A 26,325-nucleotide genomic window follows, 5' to 3' on the forward strand; every position below is an offset into this window, starting at 1 on the left:
AGAGCAGCTTAGTATACATTTTTTGCAAAAAACGTATCAACCAAATACCCTGTTTTTTACATCTTTTACTAGCACTTGCGGATTACTGCAACATTTTTTCAAACTGAGTGTTTTTGGTTTTACTATTCTCTTTTGTGTCTTCAGGTTTCTTGGTGGTGTGTGAACATGATCATACAGACTTGTTCACTGTGCAAGTAGCCCATGTGTTCCTGTTTCCATAATTGTTCTCTTGTGTCTACAAGACTGGGGAGTTCCACCACTCCTCTTGGGCTATCTGCACAAAAGCTGTTCTACCCTGTATGCACACATGGATTTTTCCTCTCTGAACCCTGTTCACACAGGTTATATACAGATGATCAGGTTTTTAAATACATCAGATAGGGATTGCATACATTAGTTAGGACTGCTCTGATAAGGGTATACCGTGAAGATTGGTAGAGCAGCTTAGTATACATTTTTTGCAAAAAACGTATCAACCAAATACCCTGTTTTTTACATCTTTTACTAGCACTTGCGGATTACTGCAACATTTTTTCAAACTGAGTGTTTTTGGTTTTACTATTCTCTTTTGTGTCTTCAGGTTTCTTGGTGGTGTGTGAACATGATCATACAGACTTGTTCACTGTGCAAGTAGCCCATGTGTTCCTGTTTCCATAATTGTTCTCTTGTGTCTACAAGACTGGGGAGTTCCACCACTCCTCTTGGGCTATCTGCACAAAAGCTGTTCTACCCTGTATGCACACATGGATTTTTCCTCTCTGAACCCTGTTCACACAGGTTATATACAGATGATCAGGTTTTTAAATACATCAGATAGGGATTGCATACATTAGTTAGGACTGCTCTGATAAGGGTATACCGTGAAGATTGGTAGAGCAGCTTAGTATACATTTTTTGCAAAAAACGTATCAACCAAATACCCTGTTTTTTACATCTTTTACTAGCACTTGCGGATTACTGCAACATTTTTTCAAACTGAGTGTTTTTGGTTTTACTATTCTCTTTTGTGTCTTCAGGTTTCTTGGTGGTGTGTGAACATGATCATACAGACTTGTTCACTGTGCAAGTAGCCCATGTGTTCCTGTTTCCATAATTGTTCTCTTGTGTCTACAAGACTGGGGAGTTCCACCACTCCTCTTGGGCTATCTGCACAAAAGCTGTTCTACCCTGTATGCACACATGGATTTTTCCTCTCTGAACCCTGTTCACACAGGTTATATACAGATGATCAGGTTTTTAAATACATCAGATAGGGATTGCATACATTAGTTAGGACTGCTCTGATAAGGGTATACCGTGAAGATTGGTAGAGCAGCTTAGTATACATTTTTTGCAAAAAACGTATCAACCAAATACCCTGTTTTTTACATCTTTTACTAGCACTTGCGGATTACTGCAACATTTTTTCAAACTGAGTGTTTTTGGTTTTACTATTCTCTTTTGTGTCTTCAGGTTTCTTGGTGGTGTGTGAACATGATCATACAGACTTGTTCACTGTGCAAGTAGCCCATGTGTTCCTGTTTCCATAATTGTTCTCTTGTGTCTACAAGACTGGGGAGTTCCACCACTCCTCTTGGGCTATCTGCACAAAAGCTGTTCTACCCTGTATGCACACATGGATTTTTCCTCTCTGAACCCTGTTCACACAGGTTATATACAGATGATCAGGTTTTTAAATACATCAGATAGGGATTGCATACATTAGTTAGGACTGCTCTGATAAGGGTATACCGTGAAGATTGGTAGAGCAGCTTAGTATACATTTTTTGCAAAAAACGTATCAACCAAATACCCTGTTTTTTACATCTTTTACTAGCACTTGCGGATTACTGCAACATTTTTTCAAACTGAGTGTTTTTGGTTTTACTATTCTCTTTTGTGTCTTCAAGTCCATAATCCAGTATGAGATTGGAAATCCATGTCTGTGTCCAGCTGGGGTTGTCAGGGGGTACATGGTGATGTCCCATTTCTGACTATTTCGTCATCCACCCCTTCTGAGGTTCCTGAGTTCTTGTCTGATTACCGGGATATATTTGATGAGCCCAAGTCCGATACCCTACCTCCGCATAGGAATTGTGATTGTGCTATCGATTTGATTCCTGGTAGTAAATTCCCAAAAGGTCGACTGTTTAATTTATCTGTGCCTGAGCACGCCGCTATGCGGAGTTATGTGAAGGAGTCTTTGGAGAAGGGGCATATTCGCCCGTCATCGTCGCCATTAGGAGCAGGGTTCTTTTTTGTAGCCAAGAAGGATGGTTCACTGAGACCTTGTATAGATTACCGCCTTCTAAATAAGATCACGGTTAAATTTCAGTACCCCTTGCCATTGTTATCTGATTTGTTTGCTCGGATTAAGGGGGCTAGTTGTTTCACCAAGATAGATCTTCGTGGTGCGTATAATCTTGTGCGTATTAAGCGAGGCGATGAGTGGGAAACTGCATTTAATACGCCCGAGGGCCATTTTGAGTATCTAGTAATGCCATTCGGACTTGCCAATGCTCCATCAGTGTTTCAGTCCTTTATGCATGACATCTTCCGAGAGTACCTGGATAAATTCCTGATTGTGTACTTAGATGACATTTTGATCTTCTCGGATGACTGGGAGTCTCATGTGAAGCAGGTCAGAACGGTGTTTCAGGTCCTGCGTGCTAATTCTTTGTTTGTGAAGGGATCAAAGTGTCTCTTTGGTGTTCAGAAGGTTTCATTTTTGGGGTTCATCTTTTCCTCTTCTACTATCGAGATGGACCCTGTTAAGGTCCAAGCCATCCATAATTGGACTCAGCCGACATCTCTGAAAAGTCTGCAAAAGTTCCTGGGCTTTGCTAATTTTTATCGTCGCTTCATCTGCAATTTTTCTAGTATTGCTAAACCATTGACCGATTTGACCAAGAAAGGTGCTGATTTGGTCAATTGGTCTTCTGCTGCGGTGGAAGCTTTTCAAGAGTTGAAGCGTCGTTTTTCTTCTGCCCCTGTGTTGTGTCAACCAGATGTTTTGCTTCCGTTCCAGGTCGAGGTTGATGCTTCTGAGATTGGAGCAGGGGCTGTTTTGTCGCAGAGAAGTTTTGATTGCTCGGTGATGAAACCATGCGCCTTCTTTTCCAGGAAGTTTTCGTCTGCTGAGCGAAATTATGATGTGGGCAATCGAGAGTTGCTGGCCATGAAGTGGGCATTCGAGGAGTGGCGTCATTGGCTTGAAGGAGCTAAGCATCGCGTGGTGGTCTTTACTGATCATAAGAACTTGACTTATCTCGAGTCCTCCAAGCGGTTGAATCCTAGACAAGCTCGTTGGTCGTTGTTTTTTGCCCATTTTGACTTTGTGATTTCATACCTTCCGGGCTCTAAAAATGTGAAGGCGGATGCTCTGTCTAGGAGTTTTGTGCCCGACTCTCCGGGTGTATCTGAGCCGGCGGGTATCCTCAAAGAGGGAGTAATTGTGTCTGCCATCTCCCCTGATTTGCGGCGGGTGCTGCAAAAATTTCAGGCTAATAAACCTGATCGTTGCCCAGCTGAGAAATTGTTTGTCCCTGATAGGTGGACGAATAAAGTTATCTCTGAGGTTCATTGTTCGGTGTTGGCTGGTCATCCTGGAATCTTTGGTACCAGAGAGTTAGTGGCTAGATCCTTTTGGTGGCCATCTCTGTCGCGGGATGTGCGTACTTTTGTGCAGTCCTGTGGGATTTGTGCTCGGGCTAAGCCCTGCTGTTCTCGTGCCAGTGGGTTGCTTTTGCCCTTGCCGGTCCCGAAGAGGCCTTGGACACATATCTCTATGGATTTTATTTCAGATCTTCCCGTCTCTCAAAAGATGTCAGTCATTTGGGTGGTCTGTGATCGCTTCTCTAAGATGGTCCATTTGGTACCCTTGTCTAAATTACCTTCCTCCTCTGATTTGGTGCCATTGTTTTTCCAGCATGTGGTTCGTTTACATGGCATTCCAGAGAATATCGTTTCTGACAGAGGTTCCCAGTTTGTTTCGAGGTTTTGGCGAGCCTTTTGTGGTAGGATGGGCATTGACTTGTCTTTTTCCTCGGCTTTCCATCCTCAGACTAATGGCCAGACCGAACGAACCAATCAGACCTTGGAAACATATCTGAGATGCTTTGTTTCTGCTGATCAGGATGACTGGGTGTCCTTTTTGCCTTTGGCTGAGTTCGCTCTTAATAATCGGGCCAGCTCGGCTACCTTGGTTTCACCTTTTTTCTGCAACTCTGGGTTCCATCCTCGTTTCTCTTCAGGGCAGGTTGAGTCTTCGGACTGTCCTGGTGTGGATACTGTGGTGGACAGGTTGCAGCAGATTTGGACTCATGTAGTGGACAATTTGACTTTGTCCCAGGAGAAGGCTCAACGTTTCGCTAATCGCAGATGCTGTGTGGGTCCCCGACTTCGGGTTGGGGACTTGGTTTGGTTATCTTCTCGTCATATTCCTATAAAGGTTTCCTCTCCTAAGTTTAAACCTCGTTTTATTGGTCCGTATAGGATTTCTGAGGTTCTTAATCCTGTGTCTTTTCGTCTGACCCTTCCAGATTCTTTTTCCATACATAACGTATTCCATAGGTCATTGTTGCGGAGATACGTGGCACCTATGGTTCCATCTGTTGATCCTCCTGCCCCGGTTTTGGTGGAGGGGGAGTTGGAGTATATTGTGGAGAAGATTTTGGATTCTCGTGTTTCAAGGCGGAAACTCCAGTATCTGGTTAAGCGGAAGGGTTATGCTCAGGAAGATAATTCCTGGGTCTTTGCCTCTGATGTCCATGCTCCCGATCTTGTTCGTGCCTTTCATATGGCTCATCCTGGTCGTCCTGGGAGCTCTGGTGAGGGTTCGGTGACCCCTCCTCAAGGGGGGGGGGGGGTACTGTTGTGAATTCTGTGGCAGAGCTCCCTCCTGTGGTCACAAGTGGTACTTCGGCTGGTTCTCTCTGTGAGCTTCCGTTGGTGGAGGAAAGTGGTACTGCGGCTTCTGAGTTTCCTTCCTCAGGTGATGTGGTGAAGTCGTTAGGTGCTGCTCTATTTAACTCCACCTAGTGCTTTGATCCTGCCCTCCAGTCAATGTTCTAGTATTGGACCTGTTTCCTCCTGGATCGTTCCTGTGGCCTGCTGCTCTGCATAGCTAAGTTCCTCTTTGCTATTTGTTTGCTGTTTTTTTCTGTCCAGCTTGTCAATTTGTTTTTTACTGCTTGCTGGAAGCTCTGGGACGCAGAGGGTGTACCTCCGTGCCGTTAGTTCGGTACGGAGGGTCTTTTTGCCCCCTTTGCGTGGTTTTTGTAGGGTTTTGTGTTGACCGCAAAGTTACCTTTCCTATCCTCGCTCTGTTCAGAAAGTTGGGCCTCACTTTGCTAAATCTATTTCATCTCTACGTTTGTCTTTTCATCTTAACTCACAGTCATTATATGTGGGGGCTGCCTTTTCCTTTGGGGTATTTCTCTGAGGCAAGGTAGGCTTATTTTCTATCTTCAGGCTAGCTAGTTTCTCAGGCCGTGCCGAGTTGCATAGGGAGCGTTAGGCGCAATCCACAGCTGCCTTTAGTGTGGTTGGAGAGGATTAGGGATTGCGGTCAACAGAGTTCCCACGTCTCAGAGCTCGTTCTTGTTTTTTGGGTTATTGCCAGGTCACTATATGTGCGCTGACCTCTATGTCCATTGTGGTACTGAATTACCTTTCATAACAGTTGTGGACCTGTAGCCATGGTAACCCCAAAACGACCACATCATGCAGATTATGCAACACCAAAAAGCGAATATCCTCCTGATGTGCAGGAGCCATGCACATGGTCAAATGAGTCCAGTACTGAGGCTTATTCTTGGCCAAAGGCGTAGCATCAATTCCTCTCAATGGAATAGGATACTGTAAGGGCTCCAAGAGAAAACCACAGCGCCTGGCAAACTCCAAGTCCATCAAGTCCACAAATGCCATAACAGAATAGGACGACAGAGAGCAAATCAGAGTAACGGATAAAAGAAATTTAGACTGTACAGTACCAATGGTGGCAGACCTAGCGAACCGCTTAGTGCGCTTAGGACAATCGGAGATAGCATGAGTGGATTCAACACAGTAAAAACACAGCCCATTCTGACGTCTGTGTTCTTGCCGTTCAGCTCTGGTCAAAGTCCTATCACACTGCATAGGCTCAGGCCTATGCTCAGAGAATACCGCCAGATGGTGCACAGCTTTGCGCTCACGCAAGGACATAGACCCATTCAGACCAGCAGGCGTGGGAAATCCCACCATGACATCCTTAGGGGCTTCAGAAAGACCCTTTCTGAAAATTGCCGCCAGGGCACACTCATTCCACTGAGTAAGCACAGACCACTTTCTAAACTTCTGACAGTACACCTCCGCTTCATCCTGACCCTGACACAAAGCCAGCAAGATTTTCTCTGCCTGATCCACTGAATTTGGTTCATAATAAAGCAATCCAAGCGCCAGAAAAAAACGCATCAACATCACGCAAAGCAGGATCTCCTGGCGCAAGGGAAAATGCCCAGTCTTGAGGGTCACCACGCAACAACGAAATAATGATTTTTACTTGTTGAACGGGGTCACCAGAGGAGCGGGGTTTCAAAGCTAGAAACAGTTTACAATTATTTTTGAAATTCAGAAACTTAGATCTATTCTCAGAAAATAAATCAGGAATAGTAATTCTAGGCTCCAACATAGGATTCTGAACCACAAAATCTTGAATGTTTTGCACCCTTGCAGTGAGATGATCCACACAAGAGGACAGACCTTGAATGTCCATCTCTACACCTGTGTCCTGAAACACCCAAAGGTCTAGGGGAAAAGAAAGACAAAACACAGTGCAAAGAAAAAAAAATGGTCTCAGAGCTTCTCTTATCCCTCTATTGAGATTCATTAATACTTTGGGCCAGCTGTACTGTTATGACCTGGTGGTTAGGAGCACCAAGAATGACTTGATGGTTAAACTCACAGGACAAGCTCTGGGAAGTGGGAACTTTGCTGACCGCAATCCCTAATCCTATCACACACACTAGAAATAGCCGTGGAGCATAACTAACAGGCCTAGACGCCTCGGCACAGCCTAAGAACTAGCTAGCCCTAGAGATAGAAAATAAAGCCTACCTTGCCTCAGAGAAATTTCCCTAAAGGAAAAGGCAGCCCCCCACAAATATTAACTGTGAGTTAAGATGAAAGTCACAAACACAGAAATGAAACAGGTTTAGCAAAGGGAGGCCAGACTAACAAATAGACAGAGGATAGGAAAGGTATCTTTGCGGTCAGCACAAAAACTACAAAAGACCACGCAGAGTGTGCAAAAAGACCCCCGCACCGACTCACGGTGCGGAGGCGCCACCCTGCATCCCAGAGCTTCCAGCTAGCAAGACAAAATCATGAAAGCAAGCTGGACTAGAAAACCATGAACAGAAAATAACAAACGGGGACTTAGCTTCTTGCAGGAAGAGACAGGTCTCCAGTAAGATCCAAGAGCGAACTGAACCAGCACAGGAACATTGACAGCTGGCATGGAGTAACGATCTGAGTGGAGTTAAATAGAGCAGCCAACCAAAGGATAAACCACGTCACCTGTGTAAGGAACCTCAGAAGCAGCAGCTTCACTCACAGTCACCAGAGGGAGTCCATGGACAGAACTCGCCGAAGTACCATTCACGACCACAGGAGGGAGTTCAACAACAGAATTCACAACAGGGATCACACACAAAGAGGGCAGTGCAGTACAAGAGAAGCAGGCATAGGGTAGTCAGGAATTAGCCAAGAGGTCATACACAGAGAGGTCAGCGCAGTACAAAAGGGGCAGGCAAAACTCACAACAGGGACACAGCCAAATCAGAACTAGACAGATGAAACGTAGCACAGGCACAAAGTACTGGCACAGGCACAACAGGGTCAGACACACTCAGCCAAGGGTCAGAGTATAAGCGACAAGGAACTGACCCAAAATGAGGCTATAAAAAGCCTCCCAGAATCCCAGAGCGAGGCCATCAAGATTAACCCTAGATCTACCTTTTCCCACAAGCTAGGCAAACCATGACAGTACCCCCCCTCTCAATGGGGGGCCTCTGGATCCCAGGCCAATCAGGATGCCGGACATTGAATGCACGAACCAAACGATCAGCATGGACCGATGTGGCTGGCACCCAAGACCGATCCTCCAGACCATACTCCCTCCAATGTACCAGGTACTGCAAAGATCCCTGGAGGCCATCAACCAGAACAGGCGAAGGAGCGGAGTCCGTATCTTCCTTCACTGACCCCAGGGGTTTAAGCCAAGAGGTCATACACAGAGAGGTCAGCACAGTACAAAAGGGGCAGGCAAAACTCACAGGGACACAGCCAAATCAGAACCAGACAGACGAAATGTAGCACAGGCACAAAGCACTGGCACAGGCGCAACAGGGTCAGACACACTCAACCAAGGGTCAGAGTATAAGCCACAAGGAACAAAACCACAATGAGGCTATAAGAAGCCTCCCAAAATCCCAGAGCGAGGCCATCGAGATTAACCCTAGATTTACCTTTTCCCACAAGCTAGGCAAACCATGACAGTATGATTGGGTACACCTTGTCACGGCGGGATGGCTTTTATGCTCTTTGATCAAAATAACGTTAACTAAATATTTACCTGTATTATTACTGTTTATTTATTAGTTACTACAGGGAATTTGCTCATTTTGTTTTTAGCTTAGATTTAATTTTGTAAAAGTAGCCAACTTTTAAGGTACTAGTCAAAAGTTTGAATGTTCCTGTTCATGCAATGGTTTTTCTTATTCGAAATTGCACATTACAGATTCAGACTGAAAGTAGTAAAACCATGAAAGAACACACATGGAAACAAGGAATAAGTACATGTGAAACAAACCAGAATATGTGTTAAAGGGAATCTGTCAGCAGGGTTTTCCTGTGTAATCTGAGAGCACCATGATGTAGGAACAGAGATCCTGATTCCGCAATTGTTTCACTTGCTATGCTGTGTTGTAATGTTTCAATACAATCAATGTTTTATCAGCAGGAGATTATCACTAAAGGAATATGTGTCACATGCTTCGTAATCAAACCACGCATCCAACACTAATTAGCAGTAGTGTTGAGCATTCCGATACCGCAAGTATCGGGTATCGGCCGATACTTGCGGTATCGGAATTCCGATACCGAGATCCGATACTTTTGTGGCATCGGGTATCCGTACAGGATCCATAGTGAGGTGTAAAATAAAGAATTAAAATAAAAAATATTGATATATTCACCTCTCCGGCGGCCCCTGGACATCACCGCGGGTAACCGGCAGGCTTCTTTGTTTAAAATGCGCACGTTTAGGACCTGAGGAATGACGTCGCGGCTTCTGATTGGTCGCGTGCCGCCCATGTGACCGCCACGCGACCAATCAGAAGCCACGACGTCATTCCTCAGGTCCTAAATTCCTAGAATGAGCGCGTTTAGGACCTGAGGAATGACGTCGCGGCTTCTGATTGGTCGCGTGGCGGTCACATGGGCGGCACGCGACCAATCAGAAGCCGCGACGTCATTCCTCAGGTCCTAAACGCGCGCATTTTAAACAAAGAAGCCTGCCGGTTACCCGCGGTGATGTCCAGGGGCCGCCGGAGAGGTGAATATATCAATATTTTTTATTTTAATTCTTTATTTTACACATTAATATGGATCCCAGGGCCTGAAGGAGAGTTTCCTCTCCTTCAGACCCTGGGAACCATCAGGATACCTTCCGATACTTGGTGTCCCATTGACTTGTATTGGCAGGGCTGCCACTAGAAATTTCGGGGCCCCATACTGGCAAAATTTTCGGGGCCCCCTTGAGACTCCGCCCAGGCTCCACCCCAGCCCCGCCTCCAGGCTCCACCCCTCGAACTGTCCACAGTCCCACCGCTCTCTCTTGGAAAAACTCCACTTCTCACCAATCACACATTAACAGTTCCCATCACCAGATCACACATATAGCAGGCAGCTTTTGTTTTGGCCAAAAGATTTTTTAAGCCGCCACCATAACACGGTAGACACTTTTGGCCGGGCCCTACTCTGCTGTAACCTATTAAATATTTGTTAAAATATGCAATACAATTTAGGTATATTTTTATTTATTTTTCAATTTTTAAAATGCCCAATAATATCACATAGAAGGAACAAATACCACAACACCATGACCAGATGACATATTACCACCACAGTGATCGAATAATATCACATACAAGGAACAAATACCACAACACCATGACCAGACCACATATTACCACCACAGTGATCGAATAATATCACATACAAGGAACAAATACCACAACACCATGTCCAGACCACATATTACCACCACATAGTGACTGAATACTACAATTCTGATCAGTAATTTTTAAAAAAGCACCATACTATCACCATAAGTGCCATTATACACAGGAGATCTGTACTTAGTATGCAGTGTCTGTGTACAGATAATATAGTGATCACTAGTGAAATTATACACAGGAGCTCTGTATACAGTGTATAGTGTCAGTGTATAGGTAACACACTGACTCACCAGTGACGTCTCTAGGTGAAGTCCTTCATCTTTCATCCAGCACAGACCGCCATCATTTCATCCAGCCAGGACTTCTCTCTGCAGGAAATAACACAGTTATCTCGAGCTCCGCTTGCAGAACACATTACTTAATTTTTCACAACTTCTACATTACACCACATGAAGAAGGCGACATAGTATCACTCTATACAGTAACAGGACCGCCCCCCATTTAAAACAGTATACTCAAAAAATAAAATAAATACATCACTGCAGTAATAATATCCCTAAATTAGCCCCTATGGTATTAATAATATCACCCAGCCTGGCCCCGTGTGTCTCATTCCTGGCGTCAGCCAGATATTCTCCCATCCTGCCCTCATGAGTATCCATTCTGCCCCATATGATCTCCTTATCCTGCCCCATATGATCGCCCCATGTGATCTCTCCATCCTGCCCCATCTGTCTCCATCATATCCATCCTGCCCCATGATCCTGCACGATCTGTCTCCAATTCTGCCCCCTATGTCTCCAACCATGCCCCCATGTCTGCAATCCTGACACTTGTCTCCAATCATGCCCCATGTGTCTCCATTCTGCCCCATCTGTCTCCAATCCTGCCCCATCTGTCTCCAGTCATGCCCCCATGTCTTTCATCCTGCCCCGTGTCTCCAATTATGCCCTGTATCTCCATTCTGCCCCGTGTCTCGCATTCTGCCCCTGGGTCTCACAGTCTGCCCCTGTGTCCAGCATTCTGCACCTGTCACTGTGTCCAGCATTCTGCCCCTGTCACTGTGTCCAGCATTTCTGCCCCACTGTGTCCAGCATTCTGCCCCAATGTCCAGCATTCTGCCCCTGTCACTGTGTCCAGCATTTCTGCCCCTGTCTCCAGCATTCTGCCCCACTGTGTGTCCAGCATTCTGCCCCACTGTGTGTCCAGCATTCTGCCCCACTGTGTGTCCAGCATTCTGCCCCACTGTGTGTCCAGCATTCTGCCCCACTGTGTCCAGCATTCTGCCCCACTGTGTCCAGCATTTCTCCCCCTGTGTCCAGCATTTCTGCCCCTGTGTCCAGCATTTCTGCCCCTGTGTGTCCAGCATTCTGCCCCACTGTGTCCAGCATTCTGCCCCACTGTGTGTCCAGCATTTCTGCCCCTGTGTGTGTCCACCATTCTGTCCCACTGTGTCCAGCATTTCTGCCCCTGTGTCCAGCATTTTTGCCCCACTGTGTCCAGCATTTCTGCCCCACTGTGTCCAGCATTTCTGCCCCTGTGTGTCCAGCATTCTGCCCCACTGTGTCCAGCATTCTGCCCCACTGTGTGTCCAGCATTTCTGCCCCTGTGTGTGTCCACCATTCTGTCCCACTGTGTCCAGCATTTCTGCCCCTGTGTCCAGCATTTCTCCCCCACTGTGTCCAGCATTTCTGCCCCACTGTGTCCAGCATCCTGCCCCCATTGTGTCCAGCATCCTGCCCCACTGTGTCCAGCATTTCTGCCCCACTGTGTCCAGCATTTCTGCCCCACTGTGTCCAGCATTTCTGCCCCACTGTGTCCAGCATTTCTGCCCCACTGTGTCCAGCATTTCTGCCCCACTGTGTCCAGCATTTCTGCCCCACTGTGTCCAGCATTCTGCCCCAGTGTCCAGCATTCTGCCCCACTGTGTCCAGCATTTCTGCCCCTGTGTCCACCATTCTGTCCCACTGTGTCCAGCATTTCTGCCCCACTGTGTCCAGCATTTCTGCCCCACTGTGTCCAGCATTTCTGCCCCACTGTGTCCAGCATTTCTGCCCCACTGTGTCCAGCATTTCTGCCCCACTGTGTCCAGCATTTCTGCCCCTGTGTGTCCACATTTCTGCCCCACTGTGTCCAGCATTCTGCCCCACTGTGTCCACCATTCTGCCCCACTGTGTCCACCATTCTGCCCCACTGTGTCCACCATTCTGCCCCACTGTGTCCGGCATTTCTGCCCCTGTGTCACTGTGTCCAGCATTCTGCCCCACTGTGTCCACCATTCTGCCCCTGTGTGTCCACCATTCTGCCCCTGTGTGTCCACCATTCTGTCCCACTGTGTCCAGCATTTCTGCCCCACTGTGTCCAGCATTTCTGCCCCACTGTGTCCAGCATTCTGCCCCACTGTGTCCACCATTCTGCCCCACTGTGTCCGGCATTTCTGCCCCTGTGTGTCCAGCATTCTGCCCCACTGTGTCCACCATTCTGCCCCTGTGTGTCCACCATTCTGCCCCTGTGTGTCCACCATTCTGCCCCAGCCCCACTGTGTCCAGCATTTCTGCCCCACTGTGTCCAGCATTTCTGCCCCTGTGTGTCCACCATTCTGCCCCACTGTGTCCACCATTCTGCCCCACTGTGTCCAGCATTTCTGCCCCACTGTGTCCGGCATTTCTGCCCCTGTGTGTCCAGCATTCTGCCCCACTGTGTCCACCATTCTGCCCCTGTGTGTCCAGCATTTCTGCCCCTGTGTGTCCATCATCCTGCCCCCCGGGCCCCCCTGGATCGCAGCAGCTCTCAAAGAAAAAAAAAAAACACAACTTCTTACCTGGCCAAGCTCCAGCGCCGGGTGAAGCTCCCTCTCCAGGCTCCACACAGACGCACTCGCCGCCGGGCCCGGCGGCTGACAATGACGTCAGACGCCGGCGACGCCGGCGAGTGCGCACTGCGGCCCTATTCAGCCGCCAGCCTCAGACTGCAGCAGATAAAACTATGATTATATCACAAAAAGCCAGACTCGAATAAACCAAAAGAACCAGAATATACCAAATACTGAAAAAGCGGGTTCCTATATATAGCTAAAATATAACTTTTAATCTTTACCAATTAAAAAAGTGCAAACATATAGTGCTGACAAAAGTGCAAAGTGCATACATACCACATAAAGACACATATAAAAACGTATACGCGTATAACCGCACGCCAAGATAGGGTCTAGTATATGGGTAAATCCACTAATATCTTGAACATAACCTGGTCATAAACTGTGAATCCGTAACCTCTAGATCTCACTGCTCCAGATCAGAGCTATATTACTATAGTGGGGTATCATCCCAACAGGCTATGTGTCTACTTCAAGCCTTACGGTATCTGCTGCTGCAGTATAAACCAAAACCCTTACACGGCGGTACGCCAAGATAGAGTCTAGTATATGGGTAAATCCACTAGTATCTTGAACATAACCTGGTCATAAACTGTGAATCCGTAACCTCTAGATCTCACTGCTCCAGACCAGAGCTAATATACTGTAGTGGGGTATTATCCCAACAGGCTACGTATCCACTTCAAGCCTTACGGTATCTGCTGCTGCAGTGTAAACCAAAACCCTTACACGGCGGTATACTTGCAATTGCTCAAAGCATCCGCAGTGATCCTATAAACGTACCAGGGCCCTTAAACTAGCGGCATTACTGGCCTAATATACATAGGGTCACATGCGTAGGTAAACCAGTGATACTCATCTGCCTTCTGCTGGTCACCGTCTAGAGACCTGGTGCAGTGCTGAGTTGTAATGGCCCGTCACGTCGGTTATTCGACTTGTAACCACATCATTCCTTCTGGGTCCATTGTCATAGGAGGAGGCACCTCACATGACAATGGACCCAGAAGGAATGATGTGGTTACAAGTCGAATAACCGACGTGACGGGCCATTACAACTCAGCACTGCACCAGGTCTCTAGACGGTGACCAGCAGAAGGCAGATGAGTATCACTGGTTTACCTACGCATGTGACCCTATGTATATTAGGCCAGTAATGCCGCTAGTTTAAGGGCCCTGGTACGTTTATAGGATCACTGCGGATGCTTTGAGCAATTGCAAGTATACCGCTGTGTAAGGGTTTTGGTTTACACTGCAGCAGCAGATACCGTAAGGCTTGAAGTGGATACGTAGCCTGTTGGGATAATACCCCACTACAGTATATTAGCTCTGGTCTGGAGCAGTGAGATCTAGAGGTTACGGATTCACAGTTTATGACCAGGTTATGTTCAAGATACTAGTGGATTTACCCATATACTAGACTCTATCTTGGCGTACCGCCGTGTAAGGGTTTTGGTTTATACTGCAGCAGCAGATACCGTAAGGCTTGAAGTAGACACATAGCCTGTTGGGATGATACCCCACTATAGTAATATAGCTCTGATCTGGAGCAGTGAGATCTAGAGGTTACGGATTCACAGTTTATGACCAGGTTATGTTCAAGATATTAGTGGATTTACCCATATACTAGACCCTATCTTGGCGTGCGGTTATACGCGTATACGTTTTTATATGTGTCTTTATGTGGTATGTATGCACTTTGCACTTTTGTCAGCACTATATGTTTGCACTTTTTTAATTGGTAAAGATTAAAAGTTATATTTTAGCTATATATAGGAACCCGCTTTTTCAGTATGATTATATCACAACTGCTGCATTCAGTAAATGAACTGATACATTGCTGGGATAAGGTTCACTGTCCCTACATCATGCTGCTGTCATATTATATAGCAAAATCTGATTTAATTTAAATTTTAGATTCCTTAATCCCTTTACCCCCAAGAGTGGTTTGCATGTTAATAGCCAGGCCAATTTTTACAATTGTGACCACTGTCCCTTTATAAGGTTACAACTTTGGAACGCTTCAACGGATCCTGGTGATTCTGACACTGTTTTCTCGTCGTGACATATTGTACTTCCTGATAGTGGTAAAATTTCTTTGATATTACTTGCGTTTAATTGGGGGAAAAAAATGGAAATTTGGCGAAAATTTTGCAATTTTTCAACTTTGAATTTTCATGCCCTTAAATCACACAGATATATGGATCGCCCCCGTAGGGCAGTGGGGTACTCTGTTCTCAAGGGGGGATGTCACGGTGGTTGGCCCAGTCCGTGGTCCTAGGGGCGTCCGTTGAAATAAGGGAAAGGTCTTTAAAGGGATAATGTTCGTGATGCCACCTGTGGTATTCGGTCAGGGTGACCGACGTTGCTTAGGGTTCCGCTGGGGTGATGTTATGGCAGCTAGATGGTGTACCTTCCCACAGGTGAAGTGTGTCCCCAGGGCTTCCAAGAGTGTAGATGGTGGATGGTGTAAGGCGCAGTGAAGAACGAGGACACAAGGTTGCAGTCTCTTTACCTTTACTGAAGGCTTCAGCGTCCACAGTCCAGAGCACCGGATCACAGGGCAAGCAGAGTCCAACCGGTCTGAAGGCAAATGCTGAGTCCCCTTATCCAGGTGGAGAACAGTAGCCTTCCTCTAGCACCTGAGTGTTGTAGTCACTCTAGCACGCCCCGGCCCCCACAAGTTGCCACCGTGCCTCCTGGGTATGGGTCGGGCAACTAATATGGAATTAGCTGTCCTGCCGGTCTCTGGAGCAAGGCTTGGAGACGATGACTCCCTCGGTGTTCCGGCTACCGGATCCTGCGCCTCAGAAAGGAGGCAGCCTTTTACAGGGCAGAACTCCTTCTGGTTTCCTCTCCTTTTACTATAACCTCGTTTCTCACTCTCTGCAACACAATTCTCCTTCAATGTCTCTTTCTTAGGATGCTGCCACACGCTGGGCCGACGCAGCTCCGTGGCCTTCTGTCTAGGCTTCTGACAGGATCCCACCCCTGACAGGGACCCACTACCTGAGCAGAGCTCAGATAGCAGCTAACTGGGTGAAGCCCAGCCAGCTTATGCCTCTCTTCCTATCCAGACCACCAGTTATACCTAATTGTGAAGAGTGCCCTAATAAATAGGAGTATAGCTCCCCCTGGTGGACTGGAGTGTGAAGTGTGTTGTGTGGTTTGTACCTAGTAAAGAGATCTCCTTTATTGCCTTCAGACATAACATCACTCCCCCTGGTGGAAGAATGACATTACTGCAATGACCAGGACCCTGGGGCGCTGCATATGTCACACAAATTACTTAATAAGTAACATTTCCTACATGTCTACTTTACATCAGCACAATTTTGAAGCAAAAATTTTTTTTGTTAGGGAGTTATAAGAGTTAAAGGTTTATGAGCGATTTCTCTTTTTTACAACACCATTTTTTTAAAGGACCACATCACATTCGAAGTCACTTTGAGGGGTCTATATGATAGAAAATACCCAAAAGTGACACCATTCTAAAGACTGCACCCCTCAAGGTGCTCAAAACCACATTCAAGAAGTTTATTAACCCTTCAGGTGCTTCACAGGAATTTGTGGTATGTTTAAAAAAATGAACATTTAACTTTTTCTACCAAAAAATTTAATTCAGATACAATTTGTTTTATTTTACCAATGGTAACAGGAGAAATTGGACACCAAGAGTTATTGTGCAATGTGTCCTGAGTATGCTGATACCCCATATGTGGGGGCCACTGTTTGGGCACATGGCAGAGCTCAGAAGAGAAGGAGCACCGTTTGAGTTTTCAATGCAAAATTGTCTGAAAATGAGATCAGGCGCCACGTCAAGTTTGGAGAGACCCTAATGTGTCTAAACAGTGGAAACCTCCACATGTAACACCATTTTGGAAAGTAGATTCCCTAAGGAACTTATCTGGATGCAGAGGCGTAGCTAGAGCTTTTGCCGCCCGGGGCTGATCCCGAGTTTGGCGCCCCCCCCCCCCCCCCAGCTCAATACACACAAAGGTTACCAAAAATGGTTTTCCTGTTTTGTAGAACTTAAACTGGGCCTAATGGTGTCACCCCCACATGCCACACCTGTGACTTAATACCACCACACCATGACCAGGCCACATAGTGACCGAATAATACTACATACAAGGGACAAATACCACCGCACCATTTCCAGACCACATATTACCACCACATAGTGACTGAATACTACAATACTGATCAGTAATAAAAAAAACCCCACAATACTATCACCATAAGTGCCAGTATTCACAGGAGATCTGTACTTAGTATGCAGTGTCTGTGTAGAGGTAATACAGAGATCACTGGTGACATTATACACAGGACCTCTATATAGTATACAGTGTATAGTGTCAGTGTATAGGTAACACTGACTCACCAGTGACGTCTCTAGGTGAAGTCCTTCATCTTTCATCCAGCACAGACCGCCATCATTCCTTCCAGCCAGGACTCGTTTCTGCAGGAGATAACACAGTTATCTCGAGCTCCGCTTGCAGAACACATTACTTAATTTTTCACAACTTCTACATTACACCACATGAAGAAAAAAAGGTGATATAGTGTCACTCTGCACAGTAACAGGACCGCCCCCCCATTTAAAACAGTATACTCAAAAAATAAAATAAATACATCACTGCAGTAATAATATCCCTTAATTATCCCCTATGGTAATAATATTCCCCACCCTGGCCCCGTTTATCTCATTCCTGGCTCCAGCCATATGTTGTCGTATCCTGCCCTCATGAGTATCCATTCTACCCCATATGATCTCCCCATCCTGCCCCACCAGCCTCCATCGTATCCGTCCTGCCCCATGATCCAATCCTGCCCCGTGTCTCCAATCATGCCCCGTATCTACATTCTGCCCATGCCTCAAGTCCTGCCCCCAGTGTGTCCAGCATATTACCCCCATGTTGTCCAGCAATCTGCCCCAGTGTGTCCAGCATATTACCCCCATGTTGTCCAGCAATCTGCCCCAGTGTGTCCAGCATATTACCCCCAGTGTGTCCAGCAATCTGCCCCAGTATGTCCAGCATATTACCCCCAGTGTGTCCAGCAATCTGCCCTCAGTGTGTCCAGCAATCTGCCCCAGTGTCCAGCCTTTCCCCAGTGTGTCCAGCAGTCTGCCCCAGTGTGTCCAGCATATTACCCCCAGTGTCCAGCATTGCCCCAGTGTGTCCAGTATATTACCCCCAGTGTGTCCAGCAATCTGCCCCAGTGTCCAGCATTGCCCCAGTGTGTCCAGAAGTCTGCCCCAGGGTCTCCAGCATTGCCTCAATGTGTCCAGAAATCTGCCCCAGGGTCTCCAGTATTGCCCCAGTGTGTCCAGCAATCTGCCCCAGGGTCTCCAGTATTGCCCCAGTGTGTCCAGCAATCTGCCCCATGGTCTCCTGTATTGCCCCAGTGTGTCCAGCATTCTGCCCCATGGTCTCCAGTATTGCCCCGGTGTGTCCAGCAATCTGCCCCATGGTCTCCAGTATTGCCCCAGTATGTCCAGAAATCTGCCCCAGGGTCTCCAGTATTGCCCCAGTGTGTCCAGCAATCTGCCCCAGGGTCTCCAGTATTGCCCCAGTGTGTCCAGCAATCTGCCCCATGGTCTCCTGTATTGCCCCAGTGTGTCCAGCAATCTGCCCCATGGTCTCCAGTATTGCCCCAGTATGTCCAGAAGTCTGCCCCAGGGTCTCCAGCATTGCCTCAATGTGTCCTGAAATCTGCCCCATGGTCTCCAGTATTCAGTGTGTCCAGCATTCTGCCCCATAGTCTCCTGTACTGCCCCAGTGTGTCCAGCATTCTGCCCCATGGTCTCCAGTATTGCCCCAGTGTGTCCAGCAATCTGCCCCATGGTCTCCTGTATTGCCCCAGTGTGTCCAGCATTCTGCCCCATGGTCTCCAGTATTGCCCCGGTGTGTCCAGCAATCTGCCCCATGGTCTCCAGTATTGCCCCCGTATGTCCAGCATTCTGCCCCATGGTCTCCTGTATTGCCCCAGTGTGTCCAGCATTCTGCCCCATGGTCTCCAGTATTGCCCCGGTGTGTCCAGCAATCTGCCCCATGGTCTCCAGTATTGCCCCAGTATGTCCAGAAATCTGCCCCAGGGTCTCCAGTATTGCCCCAGTGTGTCCAGCAATCTGCCCCAGGGTCTCCAGTATTGCCCCAGTGTGTCCAGCAATCTGCCCCATGGTCTCCTGTATTGCCCCAGTGTGTCCAGCAATCTGCCCCATGGTCTCCAGTATTGCCCCAGTATGTCCAGAAGTCTGCCCCAGGGTCTCCAGCATTGCCTCAATGTGTCCTGAAATCTGCCCCATGGTCTCCAGTATTCAGTGTGTCCAGCATTCTGCCCCATAGTCTCCTGTACTGCCCCAGTGTGTCCAGCATTCTGCCCCATGGTCTCCAGTATTGCCCCAGTGTGTCCAGCAATCTGCCCCATGGTCTCCTGTATTGCCCCAGTGTGTCCAGCATTCTGCCCCATGGTCTCCAGTATTGCCCCGGTGTGTCCAGCAATCTGCCCCATGGTCTCCAGTATTGCCCCAGTATGTCCAGCATTCTGCCCCATGGTCTCCAGTATTGCCCCAGTGTGTCCAGCATTCTGCCCCATGGTCTCCAGTATTGCCCCAGTGTGTCCAGCATTCTGCCCCATGGTCTCCAGTATTGCCCCAGTGTGTCCAGCATTCTGCCCCATGGTCTCCAGTATTGCCCCAGTGTGACCAGCAATCTGCCCCATAGTCTCCTGTATTGCCCCAGTGTGTCCAGCAATCTGCCCCATCATGGTCTCCTGTATTGCCCCAGTGTGTCCAGCATTCTGCCCCATGGTCTCCTGTATTGCCCCAGTGTGTCCAGCAATCTGCCCCATAGTCTCCTGTATTGCCCCAGTGTGTCCAGCAATCTGCCCCATGGTCTCCAGTATTGCCCCAGTGTGTCCAGCATTGCCCCAGCCCCAGACAGTCAGACATAAAGAAAAAAAAAAAAAGTAAAATCCTCACCTCTCCCGTTCCCAGCGCAGGTCCGGTGCAGTCAGCGTCTCTCCGGCTCTGCGACGCTCAGGACAGAGAGGCAGAGCGGCGCGCACAGTAGTGACGTCATCGCGCCCTCTGCTCTGAGACGTCGCAGAGTCAGAGGACGCTGCAGCTGCCGGCGCCGCAGGAACCAGGAGAGGTGAGTATAGAGCAGGGGGCGGGGGCGGGGGCGGGACCCGGGGGTGGGGGGAGCTGGCCCTGGTCGTGGCGGCGGACGGCGCCGCCCGAAGATTTAAAGGGGCGTCTTTTTTTTTTTTTTTTTTCCATCTTCTTCTCCTGCAGCGCCGGCCGCCCCCAGCATTGTGCCGCCCGGGGCGGACCGCCCCCCCCGCACCCCCCTTCCTACGCCACTGCCTGGATGTGTGGTGAGGACTTTGAACCCCTAAGTGCTTCACTGATGTTTACAATGTAGAGACGTAAAAATAAAAAAATCATATTTTCTTCACAAAAATGATCTTTTCGCCCCAATATCGCTGATACCCCATATGTGGGGGTAAACCACTACTTGGGCGCATGGCAGAGTTTGGAAGGAGCACCGTTTGACTTTTCAATGCAAAATTGGCTGGAATTGAGATCGGACGCCATGTCGCGTTTGGAGAGCTCCTGATGTGCCTAAACAGTGGAAACCCGCCACAAGTGATACCATTTTGGAAACTAGACCACCAGAGGAACTTGTGTGGTGAGCACATTGAACCCCCTATTGTTCCACAGAAGTAGATAATGTAGAGCCTTGAAAATAAAAAATATTTTTTTTCCTCAAAAATGATCTTTTAGCCCACAATTTTTTATTTCCCAAGGGTATCCGGAGAAATTTGACTGCAAAAGTTCTTGTGCAATTTGCCCTGAGTATGCTCATGCCCCATATGTGGGGGAACTACCGTTTGGGCACATGGCATAGCTCAGAAGGGAAGGAGCGCCGTTTTGGAATGCAAACTTTGATGGAATGGTCTGCCGACATCATATTGCGTTTTCAGAGCCCCTGATGTACCTAAACAGTAGAAGCCCCCCACAAGTGACCCCATATTGGAAACTAAACCCCCCAAGGAACTTATCTAGATGTGTTGTGAGAACTTTAAACCCCCAAGTGTTTCACTAAAGTTTATAACGCAGAGCCATGAAATTAAAAAAAAACATTTTTTTTCCACAAAAATGATTTTTTAGCCCTCAAATTTTTATTTTCACAAGAGTAACAGGAGAAATTGGACTGCAAAAGTTGTCCAATTTGTCCTGAGTACGCTGATACCCCATATGTGGGGGAAACCCATGTTTGGGCGCACGGCAGAGCTCGGAAGGGAAGGAGTAGCGTTTGACTTTTTCAACGCAGAATTCGCTGTGATTGAGATCGGACGCTATGTCGCGTTTGGAGAACCCCTGATGTGCCTAAACAGTGGAAACCCTCCAATTCTAACCCTAACCCCAACACACCCCTAACTCTAATCCCTAACCATAACCCTAAGCACACCACTAACCCTGTCACACCCCTATCCCTAATCCCAACCCTAACCCTAATCCCAACCGTAAACGTAATCCCAACCTTAACCCTAATCCAAACCCTAACCCTAACTTTAGCCCCAACCCTAACTTTAGCCCCAACTCTAACTTTCACCCTGACTTTAGCCCCAACCCTAACCCTATCTTTAACCCCAACCCTAACCTTAACTTTAGCCCCAAGCCTAACCCTAACTTTAGACCCAACTATAACCCTAACTTTATTTTTATTATTATTATTATTATTATTTATTTATATAGCACCATTGATTCCATGGTGCTTTACATGAGAAGGGGTTACATCCAAGTTACAGATATCACTTACAGTAAACAAACTAACAATGACAGACTGATACAGAAGGGCGAGGACCCTGCCCTTGTGGGCTTACATTCTACAGGATTATGGGGAAGGAGACAGTAGGTTGAGGGTTGCAGGAGCTCCGATGTTGGTGAGGCGGTAGCTTCAGTAGTGATGAGGCAGCAGCGGGGTCAGTGCAGGCTGTAGGCTTTCCTGAAGAGATGGGTTTTCAGGTTCCGTCTTGAGGATCCGAATGTGGTTGATAGTCGGACGTGTTGGGGCAAAGAATTCCAGAGGATGGGGGATATTCGGGAGAAGTTTTGGAGGCGGTTGGATGAGGAGCGAATAAGTGTGGAGGAGAGAAGGAGGTCTTGGGAGGACCGGAGATCACGTGAGGGAAGATATCGGGAGATTAGTTCAGAGATATATGGAGGAGACAGGTTGTGGATGGCTTTGTAGGTCAGTATTAGTAATTTGAACTGGATACGCTGAGGGAATGGGAGCCAGTGAAGAGATTTCCAGAGGGGGGAAGCAGAGGAGTAGCGAGGAGAGATGAATTAGTCGGGCAGCAGAGTTAAGAATGGACTGGAGAGGTGCAAGGGTGTTAGCAGGGAGGCCGCAGAAAAGGATGCTGCAGTAGTCAAGACGGGAGATGATGAGGGCGTGCACAAGCATTTTGGTAGATTGACGGTTGAGGAAAGGACAGATTCTGGAGATATTTTTGAGCTGGAGGCGACAGGAGGTGGAAAGTGCTTGGATGTGCGGTTTGAAGGAAAGGGATGAGTCGAAGGTTACTCCGAGGCAGCGGATTTCCGGTACGGGGGAAAGCATGATGTCATTGATTGCGATAGATAGGTCAGGTAAGGAAGATCTATGGGATGGAGGAAAGATGATGAGTTCAGATTTGTCCACATCGAGTTAGAAGAAGCTAGAGGAGAAGAAGGAGGATATGGCTGATATGCACTCTGGGATTCTGGACAGCAGAGCTTTGACGTCTGGGCCAGAGAGGTAGATCTGAGTGTCATCAGCATAGAGGTGGTACTGGAATCCATGGGACTTTATGAGTTGTCCCAGGCCAAGTGTATAGATTGAGAAGAGTAGGGGTCATAGAACAGAGCCTTGGGGGACTCCAAGAGAGAGAGGGTGGGATGAGGAGGTAGTGTGGGAGTGGGAGACGCTGAATGTGCGGTTGGAAAGGTACGAGGAGATCCAGGATAGGACGAGGTCTTTGATGCCAAAGGAGGAGAGGATCTGTAGTAAGAGGCAGTGGTCAACCGTGTCAAAAGCAGAGGACATGTCTAGAAGGAGGAGTACAGAGTATTGTCCATTAGCTTTCGCGGTAAGTAGGTCGTTAGTGATTTTGGTCAGGGCTGTCTCAGTTGAGTGATGGGGGCGGAAACCAGATTGTAGATTGTCAAAGAGCAAGTTAGATGAGAGGTGGGAGGAAAGTTCAGAGTGGACGTGCTGCTCCAGGAGTTTGGAAGCGAATGGGAGCAGTGATATTGGGCGATAGCTGGACATAGCAGTTGGATCGAGGGTTGGCTTTTTAAGGATAGGCGTGATTGTGGCATGTTTGAAAGCAGAAGGGAAGGTGCCAGAAGATAGTGATAGGTTGAAGAGGTGAGTTAGGGATGGGATAAGTGTGGTGGTTAGGTTGGGGAGGAGGTGGGATGGGATGGGGTCGAGTGCACAGGTGGTGAGGTGCGATTTGGAGAGGAGACAATTAAGCACCCCTTCAGTGATGTTGGATAGGGAGGTTATGAGGTTTGGGCATTGGTCTGGTATACAAAGGGGTTGTGGTGGTTGAACAATGAAGACTTGCCTTGTCTGGTCGATCTTATTTTTAAAGTGTGTGGCAAAGTCCTCAGCAGAGATGAGGGAGGTTGGAGGGGGCACTGGGGGGCGGAGGAGGAAGTTAAAGGTTTTGAATAACTGTTTGGGGTTGTAGGATAGGGAAGATACGAGGGTTGTGATGTAGACCTGTTTAGCAGAGGTGAGAGCAGATTTAAAAGTGAGTGTTGCCTGTTTGAATGCAGTGAAGTTGTCTTGCAGGTGTGTTTTCTTCCAACGCCGCTCCACAACCCTGGACACTTGCCGGAGCTTTTTTGTGGTGTTATTGTGCCAAGGTTGTCTATTGATACGTCACACTCTGCCATGGACGAGAGGGGCAACTGTGTCAATAGCTGATGCGAGAGTAGCATTGTAGAAAGCAGTGGCACTGTCTGTGTCGTGGAGTGAGGATATGGATGCTAGTGGTAGGATAGAGTTAGAGAGTGTGTGGGTGTCTAGGTGTGCAAGGTTTCTGCGGGGGTGCGCATTTTGCTGGACATGGATGACCAGTGGAGAGGACAGGGATGAGAAGGTGAGCAGATGGTGGTCAGATAGAGGGAGAGGGGAGGTGGTGAAGTTAGATAGGGAGCAGAGACGGGTGAATACCAGGTCTAATGTATGTCCGTCTATGTGAGTGGCTGCGGAGGACCACTGAGTAAGTCCAAAGGATGAGGTAAGGGACAGAAGTTTGGAGGCTGTTGACTGAAGAGTAATCGATGGGGATGTTGAAGTCACCCATGATGATGGTGGGAATGTCAGCAGAGAGAAAGTGAAGAAGCCAGGTGGAGAACTGGTCAATAAAGGCAGTGGCCGGGCCTGGAGGTCGGTATATGATGGCCACTTGGAGGTTGGAGGGAGAGTAGATGCAGACAGAATGGACTTCAAAAGAGGGGAGGATAAGGGAGGGTAGAGGTGGGATTGGGTTAAAGGTGCCCTAACCCTAGCTCTTACCCTAATCGGAAAATGGAAATAAATGCATTTTTTTAATTTTATTATTTGTCCCTAACTAAGGGGGTGATAAAGGGGGGTTTGATTTACTATTTATAGCTGGTTTTTATATTGGGTTTTTATGTTTGACAGCTGTCACACGCTAAAAGACGCCTTTTATTGCAAAAAATAGTTTTTGCATAACCACATTGTGAGAGCTATTATATTTCCATATTTTGGCCCACGGAGTCATTTGAGGTCTTGTTTTTTGCGGGACGAGTTGACATTTTTATTGGTATCATTTTCAGGCACATGACATTTTTTGATCGCTTTTATTACAATTTTTGGGAGGCAGAATGAACAAAAACCAACAATTCATGAATTTCTTTTGGGTGGGGCATTTATACCATTCTGCGTATGGTAAAATTGATAAAGCAGTTTTATTCTTTGGGTGAGTACGATGACAACAATACCTCATTTATATCATATTTTAATGTTTTGGTGCTTTTACACAATAAAAACTATTTTATATAAAAAATAATTGTTTTTGCAACGCTTTATTCTGAGAACTATAAATTTTTTTTATTTTTTCGCTGATGATGATGCATGGCAGCTCAATTTTGTTTGCAGGACAAGATGACGTTTTCAGCGGTACCATGTATATTTATATCCGTCTTTTTGATTGCGTGTTATTCCACTTTTTGTTCGGCGGTATGATGATAAAGCATTGTTTTTTGCCTCATTTTTTATTTATTTTTTTACGGTGTTCACTGAAGGGGCTAACTAGTGGGCAGTTTTATTGGTCAGATCATTACGAACGCGGCGATGCTATATATGTACTTTTATTGTTTTTTTTAAGTTTACATAAAGAAATTATTTATTGGAACAATATTTATTTATTTTTTTCTTTATTTAGGAATAAAAAAATATATATTTTTACACAGTATAATATTTTTTTAAAACATTTTTACATTGTCCCAGGGTGGGACATCACTGTATAAAGTCAGATCCTTGATCTGACACTTTGCACAGCACTGTGTCAGAACAGCGATCTGACAGGCAGTGAGGGAGGCTTCTCAGGTCCTGCTCTCAGCAAGCACTGAGAAGCCACCTCCCTGCAGGACCCGGAAGGTCCCCGTAGCCATCTTGGATCTGGAGGTCTGCAGGCAGGGAGAACCTCAGAACAACGCCATCACAGGGTCTGAGGGAAGCACACAGGCAGCCTCCTTCCTGCGCCATGCTTCTCTATACAACGGGAATGCTGCAATCTTGTTTGATCGCAATGTTCCGGGGGTCAGCTGTGAGAAAATGAGACAACATTTTGGAATCTAAGGTTTAACTCACATTCTGGTTTGTTTCACTCATGCTTCAAATCTTTACTGTTTATTTCCATTTGTCTCTCTTTTATGGTTTGTCTGTTTTCTGTATGAATGTACAATGTGCATTCCAGTAAGAGCAAGAAAATGCATTACATGAACAGTTATGTCAAAACATTTGGTCAGTACTGTATATGAAAAAATGTTTAAGCACAGAAGAGCTAACTGTAACACAACTGAGCTGTGCTTAATGTCTACTGTTAAAGGGAACCGGTCTTCAGGTTTTTCATATACAAAGTTGGGCCAGCACCTGTAAGCCCTCTGTTTTGGCATACTAGAATAGTGTATACATGTGCCCAATTTGCTCTGAATAACAC

General features: G+C 47.1%; 1 protein-coding gene across 1 annotated transcript in view; it reads left to right on the forward strand.

The window, feature by feature from the left end:
• Window positions 1–26,325, forward strand: part of LOC138638051 (alkaline phosphatase-like) — a 170,395-nt gene that overhangs the window by 111,422 nt on the left and 32,648 nt on the right. The window lies entirely within an intron of this gene.

The sequence above is a fragment of the Ranitomeya imitator genome, chromosome 5 (assembly GCF_032444005.1).
Source record: "Ranitomeya imitator isolate aRanImi1 chromosome 5, aRanImi1.pri, whole genome shotgun sequence".
In the NCBI taxonomy this organism is placed as follows: Eukaryota; Metazoa; Chordata; class Amphibia; order Anura; family Dendrobatidae; genus Ranitomeya; species Ranitomeya imitator.